The sequence below is a fragment of the Aotus nancymaae genome, unplaced genomic scaffold, assembly GCF_030222135.1.
Source record: "Aotus nancymaae isolate 86718 unplaced genomic scaffold, 86718_ANA_hifiasm-v0.15.2.pri h1tg000017l, whole genome shotgun sequence".
NCBI classification, from domain to species: domain Eukaryota; kingdom Metazoa; phylum Chordata; class Mammalia; order Primates; family Aotidae; genus Aotus; species Aotus nancymaae.
In genome coordinates, this window is record NW_026988429.1 from 13,581,150 (window position 1) to 13,591,517 (window position 10,368).

Genomic DNA, 10,368 nt, shown 5'->3' on the forward strand with positions numbered 1-10,368 from the left:
TATACATGTACAGTGTGAACTGATCACTACAATCAAACTAACATATCCATCACTTCACCTAGTTAACTAATTTTGTTTTTCTTGGTATGGGGAGAACACTTAACACTACTCTCTGAGCAAATTTTAAGAACACAATACCTTATTTACCACTGTTGCTATGCCGTACATTAGATCACCAGAACTTAATCATCTTACAACTGAAGATGTATATATGTATACCCCTTTTCACCCCTCCAAAAAGCCTCCTTTTAAAGAGGACTGAGTACTTTTTTTTTTTTTTTTTTGAGACGGAGTTTCGCTCTTGTTACCCAGGCTGGAGTGCAATGGCATGATCTCGGCTCACCGCAACCTCCACCTCCTGGGTTCAAGCAATTCTCCTGCCTCAGCCTCACGAGTAGCTGGGACTACAGGCTTGCGCCACCATGCCTAGCTAATTTTTGTATTTTTAGTAGAGACGGGGTTTCACCTTGTTGACCAGGATGGTCTCGATCTCTTGACCTCGTGATCCACCTGCCTCGGCCTCCCAAAGTGCTGGGAATATAGGCGTGAGCCACCGCACCTGGCCTTAAAGAGGACTGAGTACTTTTCACTTGCAAAAGGCTTCACTTTTTCAGAGATGGTTCCATATTTTATCACATTCAATTCCTGAAAACAGCCCTGTGAGATAGCAAGACAAATAATATTATTTCAACTTGATATAGTCTAAGGTCACATGGCAGACTCAGATACAGCTGCCTTTAAAAATGTCCAGAAAAATGGTTACATTAACAGGTACCGAGTCTACCTTTTCATCCTATAATCTCAATACCACCAGGAAATAAACAAGCCAGCAAGTCGTCATCTATAAATGAACATTTTCTGGGGAGAATAGAACACCTGGTGTGCTGAAGATGTGGATATTCTTACTTATTTCTTTTTAAACTCTTCTGAAGTGATTGAAAAATCATGTAATGAATGAGGCAACAGACTCTTGTGAACTTATGGTTTCAGCCTGGAAGCCACAGCACAGGGACCACAGGAAAGCAAAATTGTGCTGGGCTTTTAGAGGCCCAAATGCCTGCAACGATGCCTTCATACTGGAAATCATAAAAGTGAATTTGGCTCCCTCTTTAAAGCCCAAGGACCAAACTGGATTTACTGTTTGAGTGCAGGAAACTTTACCAAGATTATGGAAACAGAAAAGAATTCGAGATTAACACATACTGTACATTTCAGTACAGGTGGCAGGACAATTAGAAATCTAGTTAAGCTATAGAAAATCTTCATAAATCTGGGAAGGATTTAGGTCTTGGTGAGCTTTGGTGTAACCCATCATCAGATGCATGTTGTACTCGGTCTCCGTGCATCCAGACACCCCAGGTGCCGGGGAGATGATGTAAAGGGAAGAATAAAGAAGCTATTTTCTCTGATCCACCTTTTGTGTGGAACAAGCAATTAGGTGGCACTGGTGCCTGAAAGGGGGAACTGAGTAAGTCTCTGAATGCTGCCCATGCTCTAAAAGTTTTATGTTTTCCTTTTAAAAGTAGTTAAGAGCCTTCTCATGAAATAAAAAAGTAGCTAAGGGAAAAGGAAAAAAAAAATTGAAAGCAAAGATGACCCTTGACCATGGCGGCTCCAGACATCTCACTGACATATTGTCTAAAATAAAATAATTATAGATTTATTCATAAACAATATATATATTATTGTATATATTTTATTATATATTATGTGTGTATATGTATATGTGTATATATATTATATATATATATATGTATATGTAAGAGACAAGGTCTCATTCTGTTGCCAGACTGGAGCGCAGCTGCACTATCATGGCTCTCTGCAACCTCAAATTCCTGGGCTCAAATGATCCTCTTGCCTCAGCCTCCTACTCAAAAGGGACTACAGGTGGGACTACAGACACATCCCCCCATGCTCAGCTAGTTTATTTATTTTTTATTTGTAGAGATCAGGTCTTGCTATGTTAATATTTTTAACGGACCATGAATTGAGCCTACTTGTAAAACCTATTCTGCTTTAGCTATGCCAAATCAAGGGCTTTATTTTATCTATAATTCTGGCCAAGTTTTGACACATTTTTTCTAAGTGCCAGAAAGTAGATATTTTAGGCTTTTTATTACTTTTATTATTTTTTTAGACAGAATTTTGCTCTTGTTGCCCAGGCTGGAGAGCAATGGCATGATCTCAGCTCACTGCAACCTCCACCTCCTGGGATTCAAGCAGTTCTCCTGCCTCAGCCTCCCAAGTAGTTGGGATCACAGGTGCCCACTACCATGCCCAGCTAATTTTTTGTATTTTTAGCAAAGACAGGATTTCACCATGTTAGCCAGGTTGGTCTTGAACTCCTGACGTCAGATAATCCACCTGCCTCTGCCTCCCAAAGTACTGGGATTACATATGTGAGCTACCATGCCCAGCCACATTTTAGGTTTTGAGGAGTACATGGCCTCTCTCTACCACTCAGCTGTGCAGTGTCAGTGCCAAAGCACCCACAGACAATACACAAAATGAATCAGAGAGACTGTGTTCTGGTAAAACTTTATTTATAGACAATGAAATTTAAATTTTATATAATTATCTTTTTCTTAATTAAAAAAATATGGAATGCTTCACGAATGTGTGTGTCACGTTTGTGCAGGGGCCATGCTAAACTTCTCTGTATCATTCCAATTTTAGTATATGTGCTGCTGAAGCGAGCACAAAATTTTATATAATTTTTATGTGTCAATAAAGAGTACTCATCTGATTGCTTCCAACCATTTAACAATGTAAAAACCATTCTTGGCCGGGCACGGTGGCTCATGCCTGTAATCCCCGCATTTTGGGAGGCCAAGGCTGGCAGATCACAAGGTCAGTAGTTCAAGACCAGCCTGACCAACACAGGGAAACCCCGTGTCTACTAAAAATACAAAAATTAGCCAGGCATGGTGGCAAGTGCCTGTAGTCACAGCTACTCAGGAGGCTGAGGCAGGAGAATCACTTGAACCCGGGAGGCAGAGGTTGTGGTGAGCCGAGATCACGTCACTGCACTCCAGCCTGGGCAACAGAGTGAGACTCTGTCTTAAAAAAAAAAAAAAAAAAAAAAAAATCTTAACTCAGGCTGTGCAAAAACAGGCAGTGGATGGGATCTGGCCCAAGGGCCGTGATTTACTTACTCGTGATCTAGGCCTACCCTGCCTTCTTAAATCTCTTCTGGAGGGATCCCATTAAGTTGGGGAAGATGGAGTTTCCCCAAGTCTGTGAAGCAGTCTGTTTTCCAACTTGCTAGGACCTAGATCCTGTCTTCTATATGTTCTGACTTTTTTTTCTTTTTTTGAGACAGAGTCTCGCTCTGTGGAGACAGGGTTTCACTATGTTGGCCAGGCTGGTCTCGAACTCCCGACCTCAGGTGATCTGCCCACCTCAGCCTCCAAAGTGCTGAGGTTACAGGAGGGAGCCACTGCACCTGACCAAGATGTTCTTTCTGTGTCACCAGTCAGGCTCTGACAGTCAGCTACCCTGTTTCAGCATCACTTGAACCCTTTTGATAGGATTCCTCTTCCACTCAATGATGCCTGTTCCCTAGCATGGATAAAACGTAACAGAAAACACCCTTAAATTAGTTGAATTTTCATGGCATTAAAACAGTGATTGATTTTTTAAAAATAAACAAAAAAAGAAGAAAGAAGCTTTAAAATCTGGATATTGAAATGGTTTTCCAGCCCCAGCTCTCAGCAGGGCATTCGTTGCTCTGCTCTGGGTACTGCCAGCTGCATTTTGCAGAGGGTGCAGATATGTTTTCCCAGAAACAGGCTTGCAGAGGCTAATTCTGGCTTCAAGAGTTGCTTTCTACTGACCAAAAGGATTGAAGAAAAAAAGCCCCCTGCCCTCTTTATCAGTGATTTCCTGTGGGTGGAATGAAAGACTGCTTTAGGGTACTTTGGGAATAGATTTTTATCTGCTTTGGCAGTCTCCCAAATGAAAGACCAGAAAACACACCTTGAATGTCAGAAAAAGGAGTTTCCTGCAGAGAGCTTTGCAAATCTTTTGTAATTCCAGTGGAGTCCTGGGGATTGTGCCCAGTGCCTTAGAGCAGAAATTTCAAACCTGCCGGGTGTGGGTGACCACTGGCCTTCCAGGTACCTCCCCAAGCCAAAAAGTCAGTATCAGGAAAGGAAGAGATGAGTTTTGCCTTGTTTTTGCCTTGTCTTGGGGTGAGCCCACCAGTGAGAGGGAAACCCTAGAACAGATGCAAACAAAAGGGCCCACGACATCCTATAGCCCAGTCCTGGAGAGTGGGCAGATAAAAAGGCAAGGCCCCAAATGCACTGGTAATAGGGCCTTCCTTGACCAAGGAGGCTGCAGATTTACTGGGGGCTGCTTCCAGAGGAGCAAGTACAAATTCGTGTGCCGTGGGGTGGAGCTCGCGCTATAATATTTCCTCTCTATCGGCAGGCTAAGGTACTGATGCCTCAGGTCCAGACCAAAAGAGGGTCAAGGCAGGGAAAGGTAGGTCGAGGCAGGCCCTCCTCTTATTAAGGTGAACTGAAGAACTGAAGTGTAGACCAAAGGCATGAGTCTTACAGAGAAGCCGCTAAATGCAGGCATTGGTACTGGTCTGACCAGACCTGAGCCCTTCTCTGCAAGGTTTTGCCAGGAGTTAGGGGATTTTGTTTGTTTGACTGGCTGACTAGTTGTTGGTTAGCTGTTCCAGTGGTAGGAAATGTTCAGAGTCTCAAAAACAAGCCGAATTTCTTTCACGGTCCTTTTTCCTTGCAAAAGCCCGGCAGGCAATCAGAGGTAGGAGTTCATTATTCTGACAGGAACCAATTATCAACAGTTAGCAGAGGACAGCAAAGGCCCAGAGGGAAAAGGGTCCTTTCTCTCTTGAACACTGAAGAAACTGAATTTAAGACACAGTTTAACCTAGTAAGGGTTCCTAAATCGTTGCTAGAATGCAAAGATTGAGTCCCCATGAGACAGCAAATAAATATGCTTTTCATTTTTCAGAAGAGTAACCTGACACCTAGAGTTCAAGAAAGATTTACAACCATTGAGTGATGGAGCTGCACTAGGATCAATAAGCAGAGAAACAGAAAAGAAAATACACTTCCTATAGTAAAATGTAAACATGAAACAGAACAGAACAGCAAAGAAGAAAATGTAAGATGACAGAAGTTAGATCAAACCTATATGTTGGGACAATAAATGTGGGTATAAAAAGCTTACCCATGGGCCAGGCTCGGTGGCTCACGCCTGTAATCCAAGCAGTTTGGGAGGCCGAGGTGGGCGGATCACCTGAGGTCAGGAGTTCGAGACCAGCTTGGCCAAAATGGTGAAACCCCGGCTCTACTAAAAATACAAAAATTAGCTGGGCGTGGTAGCGCATGCCAGTAATCTCAGCTACTTGGGAGGCTGAGGCAGGAGAATTGCTTGAACCTGGAAGAGAGAGGTTGCAGTGAGCCAAAATCATGCCACTGCACTCCAGCCTGGGCAACTCCGTCTCAAAACAAACGAACAACCAAAAAAACTCACCCATGAAAGAGAAAAACTCTCAGAATGCCTCAGACACAAAACAGTTTTTCAGCGTATGCTTTGTTTACTTATTCTCTTACTATATAGTCAATTACATTAACAGATTTTCTGGTGTTGAATCATCCCTTAATAACTAGGGATGTTTTGCCATGATATGTGATCTTTTGATACATTACTAAACTCAACCGGATAGTAATTTAGAACTGTTGAGAACCATGAAGGGTCTGAGATTTTCAGCCTGCTTGCAAGCTAACAAGTTAACCTGCTATATAGTGTCATGCATATTGGCAAAATATGAGACTCCTGGGTCAGGGGCAAAGGACTGCATAACTCACAGCATAGCAAGCGGTGTAAACATCATGTTTCTCTTGGATTCCCTTGCCCCACAAGTAGCACAGGGACAAAGTGAAGGGGCCAGAATGGATGCCATACACACAGTGAGCTTGTGCCGCAGCTGAGCAACTCCAAGCTTAGGGAGACTGAATCTTTTATAAAGAGAAGTTAACAAAGGTACTAGAGGGAAACATTATTTGTATCACACTAGATAGTAAACAAACCTGTCCTCTGCTCAAGATAGAGGTTCTATCACTATCTTTCAAGGCTGTTGACTGTACAGACATCATCAAAAATATAGTTTGGGGTGGGAATGGTGGCTCACGCCTGTTAATTCCAGCACTTTGGGAGGCTGAGGTGGGTGGATCATCTGAGGTCAGGAGTTTGAGAGCAGCCTGACCAACATGGTGAAATACCATCATTACTAAAAAATACGAAAATTAGCCAGGATGGTGGCAGCCACCTGTAAACACAGTTACTCCAGAGGCTGAGGCAGGAGAATCACTTGAATCCAGGAGGTGGAGGTTGAAGTGAGCCAAGATAGTGCCATTGCACTCCAGCCTGGGCGACAGAGCAGGACTCCGTCTCAAAAAAAAAAGAAAGAAAATGTAGACGGCCGGGCACAGTGGCTCACACCTGTAATCCCAGCACTTTGGGAGGCCGAGGTGGGCAGATCACCTGAGGTCAGGAGTTCAAAACCAGCCTGGCCAACATGGAGAAACCCCACCTTTAAAAAAGAAAAAGAAAGAAAATGTAGTCTGTAAAAAAGGGTGTTAGTACTTCTATTTGTAAGACATGCAGATACACAAGAGACCCACAGAGTGTCTCCCAATAGACTTTTGTATACACTGGCATATATTTGTAAGTAAAATTTATCTATAGTTTTTTTTTTTTTGAGAGCTATTCAGTTTGAGAAGTATCAGTATTTTGCTAGCTCCATAGAAAATATTAATAAATTATCCTACTTGTACATGTTTAAAGAAAACATTGGGATCTGAGCACGATGGCTCACGCCTATAATCCCAGCACTTTGGGAGGTCGAGGCAGGCCAGTCACGAAGTCAGGAGATCAAGATCATCCCTGCCAACATGGTGAAACCCCGTCTCTACTAAAATACAAAAAATTAGCCGGGTGTGGTGGCACGGGGCTGTAGTCCCAGCTATTTGGAAGGCTGAGGCAGGGGAATAGCTTGAACCTGGGGGGCAGAGGTTGCAGTGAGCTGAGATCGTGCCACTGCACTCCAGCCTGGCAACAGAGCAAAACTCCATCTCAATAAAATAAAACAAAAGAAAGAAAACATTGTACAGTCTTCAAAGCGTTGTAGCGCTTACTCATATAATTGTCTTGACCTAGTACCTTTCTCGGGTGTACATTTTTGACCACCATGTGAATTTCTTCAGTGGGTATTGATCTGTTCAGAACTTCTGCCTCATCAGTGTCAGTTTCTTTTTTTGTTTGTTTGTTTTTTGAGATGGAGTCTCGGTCTGTCGCCTGGGCTGGGATGCAATGGCATGATCTTGGCTCACTGCAATATTTGCCTCCCAGGTTCAAGCAATTCTCCTCAAACTCCTGAGTAGCTGGGATTAAAGGCGCCTGCCACCACTCCAGGCTAATTTTTGCATTTTTTGTAGAGACGGGGTTTTACCATATTGGCCAGCCTGTTATTAAACTCCTGACCTCAGGCGATCTACCTGCCTCGGCCTCCCAAAGAGCTGGGATTATAGGCGTGAGCCACCATGCCCAGCCCAGTGTCAGTTTTATTAATTGACATGGTCCTATAAATTTTTCTATTTCACTGAGATTTAATTATTTGGCTTTGTATAGTATTCAATATCCAGACATTTAAAATTTATGCTTTTTTATAAAGCAGAAAACATTGTAGAACTTGGTTTTTAGAGTAGCACATAATTTTAGATCTGGCTGAATTTACAGATAAAAATACACTTATCAGAGAATCTTCAGTATGCTATTTGAGCAGCTAGCTGAGGCTAGCTATTACTAATAAAATTAGTAATAATTTTATTTATTTATTTATTTGAGATGGAGAATCTTTCAGTCGCCCAGTCTGGAGTGCAGTGGCACGATCTCGGCTCACTGAAACCTCCACCTCCTCCAACCTCAGCCTCCCAAGTAGCTGGGACTACAGGCGCACACCACCACGCCAGGCTAATTTTTGCATTTTTAGTAGAAATGGGATTTCACCATGTTGACTAGACTGTTCCTAAACTCCTGACCTCAGGTAACCCGCCTGCCTTGGCCTCCTAAAATGCTGGGATTATAGGCATGTACCACCATGCCAGGCTGAGGCTGTAATCATTTACTAAGTAGATGCACGCAACTCTGGATTCAACTGTAGCTCATGCTAAATAATATCGAGATATCAGAAACATTTGGCATACGAAAGATGCAAGATGGATCATTCCTTTCATATCCACATTTAGCTTTCCAGTTAAGCAAGTGTAAAACAGTGAAGGGCTTGAATAATAGTAATATGTTATAGACTTAATCTGGTAATAACTAGTAGCAATTCCCATTCTAAATTTTTTTTTTTTTTTTTAGTTGGAGTCTTGTTCTGTCACCCAGATTGGAATGCAATGGTACAATCGTGGCTCACTACAACCTCTATCTCTTAGGTTGAAGTGATTCTCCTGCCTCAGCTTCCTGAATAGCTGGGACTACAGGCACCCGCCACCACACTTGGTTAATTTTTGTATTTTTAGTAGAGGTGGGGTTTCACCATATTGGCCAGCCTGGTCTTGAGCGCCTGACTTTGTGATCTGCCAGCCTCGGCCTCCCAAAGTGCTGGGATTACAGGTGTGAGCCACTGTGCCTGGCCTGAGATGTGGTCTTTCTATTGGAGAAAATCAAAATAGCCTTTAGTATTTGGTATGGAAGTATTTATGTGACAATGCTTTATTTTTTGTAATTTAATAAACAGAGGAAATTAGCAGTAGTTTGCTTTCATCAGGTAGGGGTAGCTATAAACCCTTACAGCTCTGCCTGGAGGGTGTGTTAAATCTCAAACTGCATGCCACAAGTTTCATCTGCTGATAACTTTACCATTTTGTCACCCTACAGGTCATCACTAGTTATCTCCAATAGTGACACAATAATAATGGAGAGGAAGAAGTAGCTATCCATACATGTCTTTTTTTATTTTTTCAGACAGTCTTGGTATTGCTTTGTTGCCCAGGCTGGAGTGCAGTGGTGTGATCTCGGCTCACTGCAGCCTCCACCTCCCAGATTCAAGCTTTCCATCCTGCCTCAGCCTCCCGAGTAGCTGGGATTACAGGCATGAGCCACCTTGCCTGCCCAAGGCTTGTCTTGAACTTCTGGGCTCAGGCATAGTGGCACATGTGGAGTATTTTTATTGTATTTTTAGTAGAGACAGGGTCTCCTCCTGGGTCAAAGGCAAAGGACTTCATTACTCACAGAACAGCAAGAGGTGTAATCTTGTTTCCCTTGGATTCCCTTGCCCCACAAGTACCACAGTAGAATCGCTTGAATCTGAAAGGTGGAGGTTTCAATGAGCCAAGGTTGTGCCACTGCACTCCAGCCTGGGCGACAGAGTGAGATTCAAAAAAAAAAAAAAAAAAGAAGACTGGCCTGGACAACTGGACAACATAGCTGAGACCTTGTCTCTAAAATAAATAAATAAATAATGTTTTAAAAAGTAGGTGAATATATGCTGGGTTTGGTGACTCATGCCTGTAATCCCAGCACTTTGGGAGGCCAAAGTGATTGGATGACTTGTGGTCAGGAGTTCAAGACCAGCATGGCCAACATGGTGAAACACTGTCTCAACTAAAAATACAAAAAATAGCTGGGGCTGGTGGCAGGTGTCTGTAATCCTAGCTACTTGGGAGGCTGAGGCAGGAGAATCATTTGAATCCAGGAAGCAGAGGTTGCAGTGGGCAGAGATCACGGCACTGCACTCCAGCCTGGGTGACAGAGCAAGACTCCATCTGAAATAAATAAATTAAAAAAGAAAATAGAAATTTGGCTGGGTGTGGTGGCATGTGCCTGTAGTCCTAGCTACTCTGGAGGCTGAGGCAGGATAATCACTTGAACCCTGGAGGCAGAGGTTACAGGGAGGCAGAGGTTGCAGTGAGCCAAGATTTCGCCACTGCACCCCAGCCTGGGTTACAGAGCGAGACTCCCTCTAAAAAAAAAAAAAAATAGGTGCATACAGTACAATGAGACATTTAGAGAGAGGGGGAGGGAGATATCACATTTGCATAACTTTATTACAGCATATTGTTATAATTTGTTACATTTTGTTATTGTTGTTAATCTTATACTGTGCCTAATTTATACAATAAACTTTGTCATATGTATGTATGTATGTATATATAAGAAAAAACATAGTATATATGTGACTCAGAACTATCTGCGGTTTTAGGGATCCACTGGGGGTCTTGGAACATATCTCATCAATAAGGAGAGATTATTGTAGTTCTTTGTTTGTCCTGCCCCAAGGATAAATCTATAATCTGACAACCTTGAGTGCAGTCCAGAGAA

At 42.8% G+C, this 10,368-nt stretch overlaps 1 non-coding gene across 1 annotated transcript; it reads right to left on the bottom strand.

The window, feature by feature from the left end:
- Positions 1–2,593: 2,593 nt before the first annotated feature.
- LOC135275646 (U6 spliceosomal RNA) lies at positions 2,594–2,700 on the bottom strand. Its single transcript, XR_010343251.1, has one exon. It is a non-coding gene; the product is annotated as a U6 spliceosomal RNA (small nuclear RNA).
- Between the last annotated feature and the right edge of the window lie 7,668 nt (positions 2,701–10,368).